Raw genomic sequence first — 21,833 nt, 5'->3', positions numbered from 1 at the left:
GTAAACAGCCCCAACTTCCATGGGACTGACCTCGGGAACGCAGGGCGCATGGACGCCGCTGAAACACCGTTCGGAACCTGCCAGTGGTTACAACGTGGGGAATTGGAGGCAGGCACTTCTACCTCGATGGTAATGAAACTAGTTTTGCTGAACCTGGTGCCAAAGTGTGTCACCCTGATGGAGAAACCAGTTTCCAAGGAAACGGAAAAGTAAATTTTCAGATTTGACATGCAGAATTCCTCTCTCTCTCCCTCCAAGGGTCACAAACGCATTTTGGAAAACTAAGGCCCGTGGTTCCTTCCCCTTTACCAGTGTCTCCCCTCTCAGCCCTCCTTCCTTAGCAACACCTAGTACTGGTGGGTAACTGAAATTTATTTAATGCATTACTCTTGCAATCTTAAAACATTAAGTAAAGACATTACCAAACCTTGTGCTATCTCTTGTATTATGTCCTCACCAAGGAAATAAAATGGTTTATTTAGGTCGTCGGGCAGAAATTAAAGAAACATCCTGATCTTACTCAATTCAAATAATTGAGGCCAATTAGTTTTTATTGTTTTAATCAACTATATGTAATTTCCATATTTCTGGGCCAGCAAAATTCTGACCTCTGCAACACCATAAAATACGTTACTGGTACTGACAGATTAAACCATGAATAGGAAATAAGATTGGAAAATGCTATCTGGACTAAGATATTAAGGGAAAATAAGATACAAGAGACAACAAGGAACCTGGAAAAAAGATACTGTTCCAACCTGTAAATAAGAAAACAGAAGGAGACTCGTTAATATTTAAGATACTTGCTAGTGAATTAAAACTGTAATTTAGGTGTCTGGCCTGAGTATTTAATTGTCTTCATATGTTTTTTCCCCATTCCAAAAGGCATTTTCACTTATTTAAAAGGTGGTAAATTAAGTGTAGACACAACCTGAGGTTTATACCAACCTGTAATATGACATAGATATGCTTTTAACGCTTAGAAGTTTGTAGATCTCGGAGCAAGCCAAATTCACTAGCTCTCATTTTCTCAGCCAGAGTCTTTTCTGTGACCTATAAAACCTCGCCTCCCAAGTCCCACCCTACATCCACCTGTCTCGACCTCATTTCTACTAGTAAGTACTTTACTCCAGTACCCTGCTCTTATGACAGCAGGACATCCTCCTGCCCTGAGGCCTTTGCACTGACTGTTCTCTTTATCAGGAAAGATCTTTCCACTAGATAACTGCATGGCTAGATCCTGCACTACTGTGCCATCTTTCCTCACCTTTTTCAAAGAACCCTACTCTGACCATCTCATTTAAAATGTTGCCCCAGACCCAGCATTCTCCCTTCTTTGTTTCAGTTTTCTTCATAGCACTTATACCTTCTAACATAAATACTTACTATTTTTTTTTTTTTTGTATCTTCCACTAGGATCAAAGTTCCATGAGGTCAGGGGTTTTTCTGTTTTGTTCAATGATGCTTCCTCGGCACCTAGAATTCAATAGTGCATGGTACATAGTGGACAATATTTCTTAAATGAATGGATGAATCACTTCCTAAAAGACCCCAAAAGGAAAAGACCTAATTAAAACTGATAAAAAGAATTCCTTGATGTTGAAAGATTAAATTTTTTAAAATATTGGCCTTGTGTGTTCTTATCTGCAATTATGGGGGAATTACTTTTACTGTCACTAGAATGCTAGAGAGAAGTTTATGACAGAATTGTGAGCTACACCTTTTCCTTCCCTGCTGATACTTTCAGTGGTGGTAATGGGAGGGGAGATAATAAAGATAAAATATGTTAAAAACATACCTGTATATATATACATATATATGTATATATATATATATATACACACACATATATATGTAGTGTAATATCTTAAGCACATATATATATATCTTAAGCATGCATTTAATTTGCTAACATGGGAAGCAGCTAAGTGAATAAGGTATGTCATTTCAGAGAGTTAGGAAATTTAGGAGTTATATAGTTGGAAAAGAGAAGGCTTACAAAAGCAGCGAGCTCAAAAAAAAAAGTACGTAATTTTTTAATTTGGCAGATTGCAGTTTCATTCCATGTGGTCTTAAAAACATTGCATCAGTTGTTACAGAGGAAACCTGGGACAGGCTGATCTGAGATGCTGGGTTCTTTGGCTATCAATCAGAAATTTAAAACAAAATGGAGCAATCCATCTTAAGAAATACATGATAAGGATACATCTGTGTCTATCAAAAGGTTGGATTCTCCAACAGCAGTGTCCAATCTGTCCAATTAACACAGGAAAGGATGACAAAGAGGTCAGAGGCAAAAATCGAGTCATGCTTTTAAACAGGCCACTGTCAGTGATTTCTAAACCTCCAAGCAATAATTCACAATATCCAGTTTTCTTATGTTTCAGTTTTAACACAAAATTCTGCTACGTATCCAAGTTGTCATAAATTGGCTATAATTTCCTCTGAGAAACTGGAAAAGTATAGTATCAACCTCCCAAGCAACTTGCATCTATCTAACAATTGTCCCATTTAGTCTTTTGATTTCTTAAGCCCTTTATTAACTCCAGTTTCTTCATAATGCAATGTCATCAGTGTCACCTACCACTCTACTGAACATTAAATAGTACCATGTATTCATTAACAAGGTCCAGTTTCAAAGCCAGTGAATCAGTATTGAAATAATGCATTGCCAACAGAGGAGACACATTCTAAGAACAGACAACAGCAGGATATCTCAGTTCTTTGTTGCAGCTTTAGTAGGGCAGCAGTAAGCAGAAATCTCAGGGCATTTTTGAGTATTCTGATGTCTAGCTTCAAATATCCCAGCATGCATTTTTTTCTTGCATGCTTTTTTGAGGAAATACTGAAGTAACTCAAGCCTAAGAGGTAGAGACAAATAATATGAAGCTTTGCTAACAGAAGATGAATCCATAACAATAATGATCACAAGTTTCTTCAATAATAGCTCCACAACAGTACCAAGATCTAGAGAGAAAGGGACGTATTATTTATACATATGTACACACACACACACACACACACACACACACACACGTAAATGTCTGTAGTATATTTCAGGTATTACTAGATCATTGGCAACCCCAGTCAATTATGTTTAAAATAAATATTTTACTTCACAATAGTTAGACCTAAAGCACTTTTCAAACATTTAATTCTCAATTATGAATACTATTTTTCAGTACCTATTATGGATGGGCCAGGTGCTGTGGGAGGCATTTTGCATATTATTGAACAACTGACAAAGACCATCACAGTAGATCTTATTACCCTCAGAGGCCATGAAAGGTTTAGTAACTTGCCCCAGGTCATTTATCAAGAATATATACTATCAACATGATTTATCACTTGACATTGACCTTGATCACCTGGCTGAGGTAGCGTTTGCCAGGTTTCTCCACAGCAAACTTACTCTTTGTTCCCCCTTTCCATACTATATTCTTTGGAAGGAAGTCACTATGCATAGCCTACACTTAATGAGTAAGGATTTATGCTCCTGCTTGAGGGTGGAGTATATACAAGAATTAATATTTTGCATAGGAAAGTTTTCATTTTTTATTGATTCTATCATTTGTTATATGAGTATGGACTCATTGATATTTATTTTATACTTTGGGTTAAATCCAATACTATTTTGTTGCTCAAATTGTCCCAGCTTTGGCCATTGGGAGCCCTCGTTCAGTGGTCCTATATTCTTTTAATAAATTCCCATCAATGTAGGGTGGTTTGTTCTTTGTTTTTGTTTTTGAGCACTTCTATCTGGTACTACAAAATACTCCAGACTCATCATACCCCAGTCCTATACTCAGCCATTTTTCTAAGGAACTTTGGCTCCTTTATTGGAGAATGGCATTAGAAATCAAGATCTATGCACTAGATGTGTTCTTCACTGCTCAAGGTGTCCTTTCTTTTGATCCCGTGCAGTTGACAAAGCAAGGAAATATATGCATGTACACTGATCCATATATAAACACCTATCTATGAATATTACTGTTTGGAACCATCTGTATCTACATTAAGCTAAACATACGTTCTACTAATGTGTCCAACTAACCCATTGCTAGATGGATCATTCCAGGATGAATCATCTCCCTTTTGCTAATCTGTGAATTCTCACTCCCAACTGTGAGAAATCTGGTTCCTACAATCTGCTATTAATTTAATTTCAGTATACATGTATAGTAGTACCAGAATTATTAACCAATACCCCCTTTCAAAACAACTTTATCAACTAGAGTACAATGTCTAGATGCAGTTCCTTTTGTCTTAAAAACTTCAATCATTTCCAAAATTGCTAAGTTCAGCACGGTTCTCCATCCCCTTCAATGAGGTTGTTTCATGCATTTGTAATACTGTTAGATTCTCTTGTTGCAGTCCACTTTCTTTCTTGAGATTCCCCAACCTCCTAAATGATTTGATTTTTTAAATGTGCATACATTAAGTTTCACTCTTTGTGCTGAGTTCTGACAAATGCATAATGGTATATCATACAGAATAGTATCACGGCCTTAAAACATAAAGAAAAAAGGATATGCATAATGAAATTATTTTTACATTTTTATCTATATACCTAAAAAACTGATGATTTTATAGAAGAAATTTCATTTGACTATAGATAGAGATATCACTAAGGACATGCATGCATATATATTAGATATATAATTCACTGTAATACCTAATATTACGTTCTTATCATATTCCAGGCTCTGTTCTAAGTGCTTCACAACAATCCTATAAAACAGAAACTGTTACTATTCCCATTTTACAAATGAGGAAACCGAGGTAGAAAGAGTTAAAGTTTTTTTGCCCAAGTTAACACAACTAGTAGTAGAGTGAATACTGAACGAAGAAAAAATGAAATATATACATATATGTATGTGTGTACATGTATCCTGCATAATTATATAATTCAGAACGATATGTATTATATATATTGTGTCTTCAAGTATACTAAATAAGTTAACTTTAAAAACTAAAAATTTTCAATGATCTTGTCCCCAATTTCTTTCATGAATCATAAGTACTATGTTGGACCTTTGACCTCCTGTTTTTGCTTTGAACCAAAGGAGGACATGAGAAAAGGAATCAGTACTCATAGACAAAAATGTAATATGTCCCGATATTTAAGGCTTACCTCAGCTAGTTCCATTTTTACAGAATAAGGTGAAATCAAAGACTGTTATTATATTGCTTCCTACTTTACCAGCTTAACTAAGGTAAAAAAAATAAAAGTATTCTAAGAATCACTATTGTTTTTAAATGGTAATATATTACATTAATTGGCACAAAGTTACGTTGACCTGCCTTCACACTTATGTATATGGTGATCTTTCTGTTTTCAATAAAATTTTTAAATTTAAAACTATTTGTAGTAGATGAACACATAGTTAAGTGAAAGAGTTATTAGATATATGCCCCATAATATTGGCTGTGGAATGAAAAGAACAGAAGCCTGAGAAGATTTGTATTGTCGTTCTGTCTTTGCAATTAAATAGAATGAAACCTTAGGGTGAAAATACATCATTCGTTAAGCTTCAGTATCTTTTTCTGTAAAGTTAAGAAGTTGAAACATATAATTAGATCAACACTAATATGCCTTGTACATTAATACAGTCAGTTGTTATTTAAAGCATTAGGAAATGTCTTGTGGCTCAAGATCAAACGCTCTTTAAGGTTTCTTTTGATTTTAAAACTGTAGTACTTATGATAGCAAGTAAGTTGCAGTTCATTTTCTTATCACTTTTCTTCAGCAAGTATATTCATCATCACCTTTTTTAAAAAAAGCTTGCTACCAAGCAGAGACACACTCTGCTGTGAACTGTTTTTGCATATGGTAATGAACTTGAATTACCACCTTTCCACTTAAAATGAGACACCTCCTTCCTTGTCATGGTCACCTGTGTAAATACCCATGAACAGAGAAATCAGCAGAAATGTCAAGAAAAGGGCCAGTGTATAAAAACCAAATAAATAAACAAAAAGCACGTAAAATTAGGCTATTTATTCTTGAAATCTATAGGTCATTCACCAAATTTGAATGGATAAGATTTATCTTGTTCACTATATCAGCAAAATGCTGAGGGCTTCACATTTTATTTTTAAAAATAGATGTCCTTTTCGGGTTTTCCTGTTGCTGGGGAAGTGTGCTTTCTGTTGTTCACAGAGAGCTTAATGTTCTGCCTTGAATGGGACCTGTGTGTGTTTTTATTGGTAGGCATGGCAGGAGGATGAATGAAGGAATCCAGTTTTTAAAACTGTGTTTCTATAAGTGAGATGTCTGCCTTCTGGGTAAAAGCATATGATTGGCTATTTACCAGAGAATCCTCTAATAGAATCATGTAATTTGCTCACTTGTTTATACATTATTGTATTCACTAAAACTTAAATGAGCTAACTATTCAAATTTTAAAGATCACAGGGTTATAGAATTCACACTGTACTACATATTACCACTCAACCTCTAGTGCAGGGGTGTCCAAACTTTTTTCAATGTTTTTTACCAAGGGCCATATGCGGTAAAATACACAAACAGCTGAGCCACTCACTCGAGGTGAAGTACGTATTGCCTCACCTGGTTTATTTAAGTAAATTAAATATATTTTTGGAATTTGCTGCTGGCCAATTAAAAATAGATTGCGGGCCTCTTAAAAATGGATTGCGGGCTACAGTTGACCCGCCGGCCGCAGTTTGGACACTTCTGCTCTATTGGTTAGAAGATACAAAGAGGATATTTATCATCTTTACATTTTTGCCTGATACAATTTAACTTCAAAGAAAGGGGGGAAAGGAGAAATAGATGAGATCTGGCTTTCCCTTCAAATCTTATGATCAATATAAGCCATCTTACTCTTTATATATTATTGTTTGCACTGTCTAGGGAAGGAAACTGATGGGAGAAATATCACTGGCAGGCAAATCTGTATAAAATATTACTGTGCTATATACTGTGCTTAAACCTGTACACACACACACACATACACACACACACACACACACACACATAGGCCAGTCTGGCTATCATAAGCTTAAAATAAGAATTACAGAATTATTTTTAATGTAATTTCGTTGACCTGAAATTAAGTTATATATTATCACCATCTTAATTGTGTTGTAGTACTCTGTGAAACACTGTTGATTTCTTAAACAAGCGCTATTATTTTGTTTGAAACTGTCTCTGAGTAATTCATCCAGTTTATACTTTATGGTTATACCAGAAATTTTGGTTACACTTAAACTCTATGCTGTGAAAATATAATTGAATTTCTGTCTTCCAAATTTCATTTTTGTGTTTAGCAGCAAGTTGTTAATCTATGAGCTATTGGCTTTTGAGAAAGAGGGAATGATTCATAATATTTCTTTAAATCATTCTGTGGCGTGATGATGCTGTGTTGACCTAGTCATTTCATTTTCCTCCTGGGCACTGAGGGAAATTACAAATCCTGCCTGTTTAGGTGGGGTAGTGTAACTACGTAGCTCATATCCATGGAATGTAGCAATCCTCTAACCTCTCTACATTCCAAGGTGACCTTGGATGCTACTGGTTGAGATAATGGAGACTCAAGACGGACTCCACAGGAGAACCTGTCCACTAGATCAAAAAAAATATTTGGAATGTACATGGTTGACAGATATTTTTACTATTATGGGTAGTTGTTATGGCAGCTAGCAATACATACCCTGAATAAAACACTCTGTAACTCTACTTTCTGAGAGCAGAGAGTGTCTACCCTGAGAAATTCTCACCCTTTCTGCCCCACCTTCCAGAGAAGGCGACTGTTTTAAGGGATATTACATAAGTAGATCCTCAATAGTTACATGATTTTTTAAGGAGAACCACTTTAGTAAATCATGGCCTGGGTGTGACAGATTAGATACACAAGCACACACAGAGCACTTAAAGATTTCTGGGAGGGAGAGAGGCACTGGGTGAAGACCCTGTTCCATCTAGATTACCAGAGAAGAAAACTAAGGAAGCTAATGGAATAGGAAAAAAAGTGAATAAGAGACAGGAATGAACCAAAGTCAAGGACCTGTTGCTTTAAAAATCCTGAGAGCCTTTCCAGAATTTCAATAGTCATTACCAAAGTAAGTGGCCAAATTGGAAACTGAGGAGGGAGTACATCAGATGTTTGGCTCAGGAATTGTATCAAAGAAAGACTTTCTGGTCACCTGGACTTGGGCCAGATGTTACCCTGGGGATGTCTGACAGGTGCTCCTCCCCTGTGATGACGTTTCCCTCACTGTACAGTTCACTGGGAAATGAGAGAACTAATGCTTATTGAACACCTCCTCTGTGCCAGGTGCATTATGTACCCGACCACCTTTAATCCTCAGGGTGAGTATTGTTAGCCCTACATTTAAAATGAGGAAATGAAAGCTCAGAAGTTTATTTAATTTGCCTTAGAGTTCTCCCGTAATAAATAGCCAGTAAGTTTGAGTTTAGACCTTTCTGGCTTGAAACTTACTTTTTTTTCTACGATACCTCCCACGAGCTCGACCTCGGTTCTAAGAGTTAATCTCCTCTTTGAATGGCCAATAAAAGCCTATCTTTTTTCCCCAAGTATTTCCTGCTTTTCACAGTCCAAATCTTATGAGGATCTAAACTACATGATGACGTGTTTTTTCAGTTTATCCACTTCCCCCTTTCATATAAGAAGAGACAAGAGTATGAGGCCAATAGAGTTTCATCTGATTTCTTCTATTAATTTGTCAAAATCTAACCATATTTCTACTCTAATGTAAATACAGTTTACCTACCCTGATTGTAAAATGCTAATCTCACATATTTATTTAACTTTTCTCATTGCTTGATGTCCATTATGCATTCAGCTAATCTCACAGAGGCCACTTGAGCCTTCGTTATCGTTGACATATGATTTTATATATCTCGCTCATGCCTATTGGCCACTGCCTCAGGCCATGTCTCTACTGTAACTTAAGAGAATCAGGTCCATTTCTTTCAGTCTGTCTCCCTTTCCAAGGGAGTTGTCAGACTTGAGCTATCTTCATTCTGTTCTCCTTCGCTTTTCTCCCTCAGAGGACTATGCTTTTGTGCTTTTCTAGACCAATTGCATCTCCTGCTCCTCATCTGCTTCTGACATTGATAAGCCTAGCATTAATCAACTCTTCCTCTTCCTCCTTAGGCGAATCCCTAGTCCCTTTCATGACCATGGTCCTAGGCTGCCTCTTGGAGCCCCATTAGAGTAGAAGTGGATGACCCTGTGATCTGTAACCACCAAAAAGAGCAAACCACAAAGTGCATATTGTACACTAATTCCATCAGCAGGCCTATTTTGCTGCAGTACGCACATATTACAAGAAGCTAAGTCCAGGTTTCATTACAAAGTCTTCCATTTTTGACATTTTTGACATTTTTGACATTTTGACAGCAGACAACTACTGTAAATTTGTTTTCATTATTTTCAGTCATTTCTGATGATTTTTCTCCTAAGGGCCACACTATCTTTTCCTTACTTACTAGTCCCATTTCTTATTCCTTTTTTTTCTAATCAATTTTCCTTAAAAACATGTTTGGTATACTGTATCTCGCATAATTATGTGTTTCTTTGCTCATTTTAAGAAATAAAGACACTAAAATTTAAAATGTAGACTGAGAAAACCAATAAGTTTTTACAACTGCACAATATTTAAAAGCAACAAGACTGTACTCGACATAACATCAAAGACAAAATAATTACTAAGTGACACAACTACTATCCAGTTTTCAAATTAATTTATTCAGAAATGACTCTCATTTATCCATTTCTTTTATTGCTTAAAGCACATAAGAGTTTGAGTTGCTGGAAAGCCAACAAGCAGAATTTTCTGCATTGAATGCTAAATACACAAAATATCAAAAGTGTTTCACACTGTTATTTTCCTTTATTCCTGCTTCTTAGCCAAATCATATTCAATATTCACCGAAAGACAGCAGTATATCTAAGATAAATAGCATATTCCTAGTGTTCATTGTCTCTGTCTAGTACAGTTTTTTAAAATATTGTTAAAGTATGAAAGAGATTCTGATAGAGTTTATAATGTGAAGAGGTGGAAGCTAGATTTTAATCACACACATCATTGAAGGAGCAGAAAAGCTTTCAGAGATTCTGCTTTTGCTTCCTTTTCTAACGAAAATGTAAAGCTTCTGGAAATTACACTTCTTGTAAATATGATAAAAATAACCTCTCAATCATTTGCACCAATACACAAAGGATTTGAAAAATCCAAAATGGTGAATAATCTAAAACTTGTCAAGCTATAAAGTAAAGCCATTCAATTTGAGTGTATCTAATCCTGGCTATCCGCCTAGCTATATTATTGAGTATATTGTTTTCAATAAATCATACTGATTCCATGGAGGAAGCTTGATTTCACATGTCAGCTCTCTATTTTATAATAACTCAAAGTTGTTATCTCTTAACTGCCCTTTTCTTCATTAGAATCATGCAAACCATCATAGGTGATATGCTGGAACTGGTTCAGATTGGCTCCTGAACTAGGGCAGTTGTTGAAATTCTTGGAATTTTACTAGGCAGTTTTTAGATATTGACATTATTAAAAATTAAAGTTTACAAGCTTATAATTATATAAATTATAAAACACAGGTAGTAAATACTCAAAAATCTTCACTTCCTAATTATTTTACTACTTTTTACTATTATCTATGTTTTTGATGACTACTTTTTTACTATTATCTATGTTTTTGAGGTTATATATGTTTATTGTATGGTAAAAATAGAATTGTACACTAGTTCACATCTCTTCCCAACTCTTTGTTTAGGGATGTTGTGTTTGTAGCTTAAACAGGCTGGCATAGGAGTATGTGCATGATAGAAATTGACAAATATTACAAATCAAGGCTTGAATAATTGTTTTGTGGATTTTCTAGAATGAAGGAAGTGATCAAGAACATTTTAATAATGTATATTACACTGAAAAGGTGTCATGACTAACTATTACATTGTGAATAACACACACACAACACTTAGGAACTATCCTTCGAGTATTAAAAACCTATTATCCAATTCAGAAAAGAAGTTGCTTGTACCGTTGACCAATGAATGAATTTCTAACTAACATCTTACTTGTTAAGGAAAAAGAAAACATCAAGCAACACTCATGTTCATCAAACACTCGTTTGGTCATTGTAATCATAGTTTAGCGAGGATACAAGAATTCAGTAAAACTCAACAAAAGCATTAGAAGAGAATCAATTGATGCAAATAATACAAATATTGAGCATGGTAGCATTTTAAATAATTTGTATGCTACTCATTCTTTATATCAGTATAGTATATGTTTTATAGGCACCTATAAACATAGGCATATACTTTTCCCCAGAGATCCAGTTTACCAACCCACCACTGTCTACCACTGACTTTCTCTTGAGCTCTTTCACATAGCCTCAGTTTACCCATTGGTTGTCAGCTAATTTCCTTCTCCTCCAGTCTTACATTGGATTGGTTATGACTTGAAAGAGTTCTCAGATAAAAGGTGAAAAAGGCAACTTCTTGGCGCTTATCTCTAGTTCTGAGATTATTAATGCAAGGACCCATTGATATTGGTTATAGTTTTTAAGGTGATCTATCCTCTTTTTCTAGTTATACTCTGCCTCCCTTGCCACAAAGGTGGCCATGGAATTTGGATTTGATTAATTTTAGCAGCAGTGATGAGTGGATTGACTAGTAACCTAAGCAGAGATAGAGTTCTTCTCTGACTTTGATACCTGGATACCCAGGAATACTGTTTGTCTTGGGATTGCCAAGCAGGATCTGCTGGCAGGAATGTTCTCTACCACATGAAGAAGACATCTCTGCAGTGGGAGAAAATAAAATTAATATGCCAAGAGAAGTAGAGACAATCAGAAATGGGTGGCAAATAGAGTATGTCCTGGTGATAAGTTCCCAGGTCCAGTTCTTCCTATAGGCATTTCTTCATTTCTGTGACTTGCTTCAGTATCTTCTCAGCTACACGGACCAATACCTTTATCTTTGCCTTAAGATACCACGAGCTGTTTTTCTCATACTTGCAATGTTAGAGTCCTGACTAATACAAATGTCTATATCAGTGAGTCTGCAAACTGCCTGAAATTATATGCAAGATTTTGTGTGTTTGTGTTTAAGTGTATTATTAACCCAAGGAATAAGGTTCATAGCTTCTCTCAGAGTCACAAAAAGACATATAAACCCACAAAAGCTGACTTACATTAATGTGAATCAAAGTAAACTAAACAGACAGCTTTCTGTGTCAGAATTTGCTGAACATACATACATTTACTACACCATCCTAGAGGCGCTTATAGTCACTAGAATAGGAATTTGAGTCTGTCTTTGCCTGAGGTTTTTAACCTAGATTTTAAGGCTTCCTAAGAGTTTAAATCCCAGAGGCATTTAATTTTCATTTAATTCCTTTCTTGTTACTTTCTTCACATCCTAGCCTATTTGTATATGTGTGATATCGTTAGCATATTTCTCAAGAGAGGCTAAAATGGGAAACACTTGTTATTCACTTGCCTTATGACACTTCAAGGAAGATGAACATCTAATAAGAAGCAAGTATCTATATTCTATCAAAACTCAAAAAAATTACTTTTATCTATCTTTAGAAATAACTTTCAAGGAAATAATATCAGGCACTCAATTCAAATTTAATAAATGTATCTCAGATGTTTTGAGATTAAGATTCAAAACAACTTCTGGGTTAAGATGACAATGAGCTAAGCGATAGGGTGGGAAGAATCTTTATTGGGACAAATTAAAACTGAACTCAATATGAATGAGAAAACAGTAAAATATAAGAAACCCATCTTATTCTCTTATGATGTTAGCCATCACGTGGAAAATAATTGAATTTGATAAAAAGCAAAATAAAGTTTTCCCAATACTATGCATTCAATATCTTTTACTTCAGAAAAAGCTAAAGCAATTTCAGAGGATGATTTTTGTCTAAAAAAGTAATTTATTGCTTGGATAAGCATGACACAGAAGGCTACGCAGGTTTTGCTCACCCAACTGAAGCAATATTTTGTTAGTCTTTGTAAAAGTTTTGGTTGGTTGTACCTATTGCACCAAAAAAGGAATTATTTAAATCTCATTTAAAATATAACAGACACAATAAAGTAATATAGCCAAGATTTTTTTAAAAATAAATTTGTTTAAAAATTAAAATGTGGCATATTTTTTAAAGTTTCTAAAGAAAAAATCACTTTGTAATCAGAATCAATAGACAACAATATAAATATCCTGTCAAGGTTGAAGTGAATAAACAAGGTTTAAGGCTTATACTGAATACAACTAGACTAAGATATCAGGTTAATTGGTAAGTCTGGTAATGAGAGCTTAGGAGAGAAAGCTATTAAATTAACTGGACCATTTTAAGAAAAAATTTGCAAGAGTGAAACTTTACCCCAATTTGAAATTTAGTGTTGCTTCTATGAATCATATAAACCGTCAGTTACAGTTGAGAATGGTTAATTAATGCACAGAAAGAAATTCTATCCTTAATTCTAAGGCTGCAGTAGGTACTACCTATGTAATGGGTGATTGGGCAAGTCTGACCTTTAACGCAAGCTCACATTCTTGGAATCTCTAATTGTCTTTACAAATCTTCTTATGCTATTAGTTATAATATTAATCCAAACGTGTACAAATAGATAGCTAGATAAGCATGACACAAAGCTATGAAGGCCCTGATGACAAAACAGAAACAATATTTTGCTATCTTTTAATATACAGATAAAAGAAAAGTTTGGGTACAATGAAATTACAGAATTGGCCCCTGGCTGTTCAGGACCATAGAACTCAGACTTCCATGATAGTTCATTGTAATAGAAGTGCAGGTTAACATGGCTTTAAGAAGAAAGAAAGGTGTTCGACTCCAAGAAGAAAAAGTTAGGTGCAAAGAAATCTGGTTTGGTACAAGAACTGTGTGACTCATTATTCTTTATCATCTAATTATTGATATAATTCATTTCTTCCATAAGATAACCATGATATCAAAGGTAGTAATTTATCCCAAACTACACAAAATACTGTAAAACTGAGTTTAGCACATATTTGTCATTCTAACTGACATGGAGATGGAATCGAAAAAGTCAAAGTAAATAACCAACAAATCCAAGTGGCAACTCCTCATAGCAAACACTATATAGATACTAAGGAACATACAAAACACTACACTGTCACCCATAAACAGCAGCGACGTAAAGTCAGGAGATTTTCACCCTTATACTGTCAGGGAGAAAATTATAAGCAAATGATATGCATGGTTCATTGATATGTTTAATACACTTACCCCGTGAAGTGTAAAGAAACTGTCAAAGAGGAAATTATGAACAGTGTTCCAAATATTTAGGAAGTTAACGTTATATTTCAGAAGAGTGATGATCAAATACCATTTTCTGTTTCATGCAAGTTAGTTAGATAGCTGCATAAGTCCCTTGATGCACACACACACATAAAAATCTGGAAATAAATGGCAAAAACCAATCAACAATGCCACTAATATTGTCATTTCCAGAAGAAAGGCAAATAATGTGACATCTTCCATAGCTGACAGGATTTCTGCTAGATGCCTGTTGGTTATCTTACACTGAGTTTCTTCTTTCACTTTCATCTATTTCTCATTTGCAAGCTTGTTCCTGAAAAATAATAGCCATAGACAAATTAATTACCTTTGTTTCTGGAAAGAGCCTCTGCCCCAGGTCCCTTGCCCTTATTACATTTTAATAAACAAAGATAAGTAAGCTAAAAAAGAAAAATCTTAAAATCATCTGTGCTAGTCTCTCCTGTAATACAGTATCTAGAATTAGAATTAGTCATAAGCAGCCACCTATGTGTTTTCTCTTCTCATGCTATACCTGACTTTCTGATTCATGAGTAAACTGAAGGTTTACTTCAGTTTACTTCAGTTACCTTACTCAAACTGAAAGTACCTCAGACCAAAGAGGTAGAGCTAGAAAGGGGAGAAAGACACCCGAATTTTGCACCAATTTAAGCTGAAGTACATAGGAAGCTACAAGTTTACCCTAATATGTCTAACTTTTTAAATTATACAGCCCATTTTAGGTTTAAAATCTCACCTCTTCTTTTTCCAAGAAAAAGTTCCACTCCTATTCCCTACCCCAAGCATTTGGACCATCTTTTGTACTCTTCTCTAAATTTGAAAGTAACTAAGAAATCAAAAAAAGAAAGAAGTCAATAGTCACTGAGAGGAAAAATATGGGTCTCAGAGTTGATTTGGGGTAACAGAAATTAAAGCCCTTAATTGTAAACCCTTAAACAAAAATAAGATAATTCTTTTACTTTCAAAAACACTTATTTGCATAACTTTGTTTAATAAACAACTGATTGGTTTTTGATGGTAAAATAACTATTAAAATACCAGGAATTGACAAATGAGTTAGTTTGCTTACCATAATCAATACAGCTACAATTTGAAAATAACATGTGGGATTTTCAAATTGTAGCTGTATTAATTATGGTAAGGGGAAGCAGGGTAGGAAATGTAAAATTTCTGTAGGACATCATACTTTTTTCAGTCATTGACTGTTGATGAAAGCCAATTTTGAATTATTTTAAAAAGCAGAAATTCATAGGTAGTATTATAGGATTCGATTTTGTAAACCCTATGAGTAAATATTTTATGCATTCTCTAGACTGACAACTTTCAGTAACCATTAATGAAACATTTTTTTATAATGTAATAATCATATTGTAAGCAATCATTATTTTGTAGGTTTTTCTCCTTTACTAAGTTGAGAGCCTCGAAAGAAAAAAGCCTGTCTCTATCCACAGATCCTACCCAAAATGTGATTCGAATGTTTGTGCAATTGATTAATTTACTTACTTATACCTTATGTTGTTATGGAGAATATTCTCAAGTGAGACTTTCTATTAGGATCACTTTTGAAATTTATAAAACAGATGCTCAGGCCCAAATCTATACACAGGCCTAGATACGTTTTAAAAGCTCTATAAATTGGTACACCTTTCCATAATATAATGAATATATAGGGAACCACTGAAAGTATTCCCACCAATGTAAGGCACAAAGCAAGGATGCCTATTAGCTCTATTGCTATTAAATTTGGACCAGAAGTATTGGCCAATTCAACCATATAAGAGAGAATAAGTAGAAGTATGAGAATTGACAAAGAAAGAGGAAAATTACATATAATAACATACGATACGATAGGTATATCTAAAACAGAAGAGAATCAATGCTAAGACTAACACAAATAAGAAAATACATTGAATAAGGTAGCAGATATTAAAATGAACATATGAAAATCAATAGCTTTCACAAATAGAAAAATGTTCACTTAAAACACATACTTGAAGAGAAAATATTTAACAAAAGATAAATACTTAGAAATTATCTTAATGAAAAATGTGCTAAACTTAGATAAAGAAAACTTTTAAATTCTCAAATTCAGAAAGTAGACCTGAAGAAATGAAATGGCATCCCTTGTTTGTAAATAGGACAACTCAGTATCATAAAGATGTAAATTGTCTCCAAGTTAATATATAAATTTAATGTGATTCCCAATAAAAATACCCTGAAGTTGTTTTGTTTTTGTTTTGTTTTGTTTTTTAATGAAGATAGGTTCATTCTAAAGTATATATGGAGAAATAAAAATGTCAGAATAGCCAGGGAAACTCAGAAGAAAATCTAATGAGTGGGGACTAGCCCTGTGTGATAAAAAAAAACATGCTGAAAAGCTTCTATAATTTACAAAGTAGGGAGTAGATGTATGAATAGAGAGACCGATGCAATAGAACACTGAGTCCAGAAATAGATCCAACTACATATAGAATGTAGTAAATGATAAAGGTGGCAGTTTAAGTCACTGGGGTGGGGGGGCGGTGATGGAAATTGTAATAAAATATTACATAGAATTTTTGAAAATGATTTTTGAAAACAAAATTAGATGCACACCTCACCCATACAAAAGAGAAAATTATGAATGCATCAGATATCTAAGTGTAAAATATTATGTCATAAGTATTAGAGGAAAACATGGGTGAATTCATTTGGAATATGGGTGTATAGAAAGCTTTTCTATGACTCAAAAATCCAGAAGCATCAATAGACAATATTTGACTTGCCAACCTTTACTGCTGAAGGAATTTCTATTCAATGGGAGATTGAATGTAGCCTCAGCAGAGCAGGACAAATCAGTCACTAATGTGAGTGACCAGTCATACTAGTCACGGGAGTCTGGGATGAACCCTATAACTATAGGATCAGTGTGCTGGAATATCTAGTATGCACTCTGGGCAGATGTGTGCCCACCAAGAGCCTCTAGTCTGCTTCTCAAATATCCAGAAACTGCATAAAATTGACCACCTTCTTTCCATCAACAGACCACGTCCTATTTTCCAAATCCCCACACCTTTATTCATGGATGGAGGACTGTTGTGAAATAGTAACCCAGCATCAGACTGTCATCCAATTGATTTCTCCAGTATTCAAACTCCCCAACGTATACAGTTTACACCCTGATGTGGCATAGACTCCTTATATTGCCTTTCATCTCTATTATTACTGCGTAATGGTCTCTCCCCAGATAATGACTACTGTTAGAACCAAGCCTAGGACGTCTTTCAATTTTGTATTTTTGACTACTGGCCTGACTTCTTCAGCGTCCTACCCAACACAGAAGTCGCTCTTCCCAGGGATGATTTCCCATGCATTTCTGTCTTGCTTCTTCTCCATGTCCAATCCTTATTGATAGAGTTAGATAGCTAACCCCGTGTAATGTAACCCTTAGTTTAATCACCAAATTGCTTTTCATTACGCTGTAGTAGACATGACAGTGCTCACTTACATCAGTTCTCTTCTTTCTGGAAACGTCATGCATTACATTTCTCTGCCCACCTTTTAGTTTGGTGGCACGATCTTAGGTTGATTTTCCAAAATGCAGTCTCTAAGACAAGAATGTGTGTGCACATGATGGAGTAAGAACATGTTCTCAGAAGGAAACTAGACTGTGGGTGGTGAGCACACAATAGAGAACATAGATATCAAATTTATATATATATATATATATATATATAATGTTGTATACCTGAAATTTATATAATGTTACCAACCGATACCTCAGTGAAAAACAAAATAGGAAAAGTCACAGACAGAAAAAAAAATTCATTCTCAAGTCAGCACTTAAGGCACTTGCTCTTGGAGTGGCTGGGAACGGCCAACTCTTGTGTTAGGTAGTGGTGAAGAAGTTTTTGAGGCTGTTATCTGGGATCAGTGGTAAATAACAGGTGAGCAGAATGTGAACTATGTACAGAGAAAACTCCAAATGTTCTTGCTACAGCGACTTTATCATTTATCATGTGGTGGAAATCTGTAACTGTTATTTCATAATGCTTTTCTATTTTGCAACAAACCCTTTCAACAACAGTGAACTTTAAAAAGCGTGTATCTAAAAAAAAAATATACAAAAAAAACCTGAATGAATATTGGAAAAAAAAAAAGGAAAGAAAAATGTTCCCAAGGGAGACTGGTAAAGAATGAGGGAAGCAAAATAAGGAATGAAAAAAAGTCAAGCAAGAATATAAGCTCAGGAAAAAGTCCCACAGAAGGTAGGCTTTCGCATGACCCCACAGGAGAATCCTGGAGGCTGAGTGATGCCTCCGAGCTGTCCTCTGCTGAGGAAAGGAAGTTGAGCTCATATTTCTGCACAAAACAGTCATTAATCAACAGCCACTTGAGGGTATATTCATACAAATGCCAAACATTTCTGACTCTCTGTGCAGAAGAGTTCCAGTAGTTCAAAGGCAAGTTCCTGAAGAAGAGCCATGGGTAACAGCCACAGAATGCACACAGACTTGGTGTTTAAGGGGATAAGCCAGAGAAAGACATGGTTCTATACGAGTAGTTCTGGCCAATGACTTTTGGGTGGAAATTACTACTACAGGCAAATTTAATTTCCAGTGAGTGATCCTCCAACATTTTCTTTTCCTGTCTTAGCAACCTAGCAGTCTACCTGCTTTGGACATTCCAGCCTCACAATATGGTGGAGGCTTGTCAGCTTGTATCCTTGGGTTATTAGGGCAGAGACTCCTTCTGACCTGTGTTGGACGTTTCAACTAAATGAGAAATAAACGTAGGCTGTGTTTGTTGAGCAAATACCATGTGCTAGATATTGTGCTAGAGAATACACAAACAAAAGGAGAATTGTTTTTTGTTTTGTTTTGTTTTATTCTCAGAGAGCTCGTTGCCACAATAGAGTATAGTTGGTGCCATAATAGAGATAGGTTGTGAGATCCAGAGTGCTATGAGACTCTAAATCAGATAGCAAGGCAGGAAAGCCTTCTTAGAGGAGGTCGTGTAGGAGTTAAGTTATAAAGCATGAGTAGAAATTAGAGGAGGAGGAGATGGTGTAGGAGTTAAGTTATAAAACATGACTAGAAATTAGCTAGAAAAATAAGGAGGCTAGTGAAGAAAGGTCACCTCAGGTAGCGAGAAAACAAGATGCAAAGCTCAGATTCATGAGGCAAAGGCTCCATGGATGACTCACTGAATATAACAATATACAAATTAGTATTTTGATATTTTGTTTGTTGTAGCTTGGCCTATCAGATTGAACCACAGACTCGTTAACTGACAGGAAGTCAATTCAAATTATGAGCCTGTTCATGACCTAAGGCAAATTATTATTTTACCTCACTGTGTCCTGTTTACCTGTCTGAAAGATGAAGGTACTGACCTGCTTCATAAGGATCTTGTTTAATTAATATTTGAAGTTGCTTTGAAAATATCAAGCCCTTCTCAAACACAAAGAATGAGCATAACTTCCTTGGGAGATGTGTTCCCAGGGAACAAATACTCAAATGGCCTATTTTTAAATTTAAATTCAAATGATAATGATGATGATGATGATGATGATGATGATGATATCTACCATCCAATGAGCAAAGACAGTGTTCTAGAACTGTTCAAAGTGCATTTCCACGTATTACCTTTTTTAAATTCTCTGGACAACCCTATGCCATAGGTTTATTACTATCCCTGTCTTACAGACAAGGAAATGCAGTCACAGAGCTTACTGATACGGCAGGGTCACTCAGTGTAACCTTGGTGGCTCCTGGTTCCAGCAGTATTCCTGAATATGCGTGAGGCACTGAACCCTGTTTCTCTGCATCTTTTTATGACATCCACAATTTCTCTGTAGGTCTCATGGGCAGAACAATACCGTTAAGGTACTGACATACTTGGGGAAAAGCTTTTGTATGTGTGACTGGGTTAATAAAATTAGTTACTTTAGAAGGCAAACTGTATAGACAATTTAATCTCAACTCATATTTTCCCCATCTATTTTCTAATTCAACTTGCATCAAGATCATGGAGGATTTCTGATTTTTTTCTTCCAGAACAATTGTGGGTGTGCATTTTTTGGTGTACACCTGCTCCTGAAACTTCTGCCCACATTTGTTGCCACTTCCCGAATTCAGACAGGACCAGAAACTCTGCCACAGGACTATTTTACTGACCAGACAAGTTCCCAGGTTTCTTCTTTGCCCAGGTTAGACTATGACATTATACAATAATACACACCAACATAATCCCCTAGAAAAATACAGAGGGCACCAAAAAAAAGTGTGCATGTTTTAAGAAAGGAAGAAAATGTATTAAAAATGTAATAATATATACTGGTAACAAAAGATGAATGAATATAAGTCATGTGTATACATTTTTTTTTTGGCATCCCCCGGTATTTTTTGTTTTTTGAACACGTTGTAAAAGCACCTTTCTTACCGCGTATTTTCAGTGTTCTCTAAAATGTATTAATGTATGGAAATGTTCTGATCTATATTTTTAAAGCAATATTGATATTGCTTTAAATTTCCCCTTATAGGATATATTCTGAGAGCCCCATTCAGATAAAAAAAAAAAAGGAAGCTAATATTGATCAAGGTCAATTAAATTACAATTGGTGGTGTGTCAGTAGTATAATCTATTACATAAATCTGCAAAGATACAGTTTTGAAAGTAGAGTTATATCCACTTCTCAAGGGGGCATGGCCTATTATTTTTATTTACATAGAACATTAGTCAGTAGAAATAATTGGGAAGAAAAGTTAAGTACTGAGGCATGGAAACAGCACAGCCTAGTGACTAAGTCCATGGACTCTGGAGCCTAACCTTTTAGGATTCAAATTCCAGCTTGACTACTTACTGCCTGTGTTCCTTTGGGAAAATTACTTAAACGTTTTGTGCATAAATGTCCTTATCTACAAAATGGGAACAATAATAATATCTACTTCATGGAGCTTTTTAAAATTAATAAATACTGCAAAGCACACAGAATAATGCCTTTCACACAGGGAGTGTTCAGTTGATGTTGTACGATATTTCATAAATGACAAGATGCTAATATTACAGTTAGATACGGGGGTTAGAAACAAGGAGGGCAATCAGGATTGAAATCCTCTAAAGTAGATTCAAATGGCTTAGTGGAAGGGAAAGAAAGAAAAGAGAAGGAGCATAGGAACTTGTAGGCAAGTTGACCCAAAGGAATAAGGTGCAAATGGCAAGGAATGAGAAGTAAAAGAATGCAATTCAGCAATACAGAAATTGCTAGGGGGCAAGGAGGAAACCTCCGTTGCCTCCTCTCTAGCTGATTGGAAGCAACGAAGGCAAGAGTTTCCTAGGGGAAACTGTAGGAGATGAAAGACACCTGCTGAAAGCTCAGAAAAGATGGAGGGAAGCTACAAGAAATGGACAGGATTAAACACAGATTTGCCCTCCGGGGACTGGGACATGGAAGTCACATAGAAAATAATGGAAATGAGAGAGAAAGGAGTGTGGCAAAGAAGTTTATG

Source organism: Rhinolophus hipposideros (assembly GCF_964194185.1).
Source record: "Rhinolophus hipposideros genome assembly, chromosome: 18".
Taxonomy (NCBI): Eukaryota; Metazoa; Chordata; class Mammalia; order Chiroptera; family Rhinolophidae; genus Rhinolophus; species Rhinolophus hipposideros.
This window is presented reverse-complemented; position numbering follows the sequence as displayed.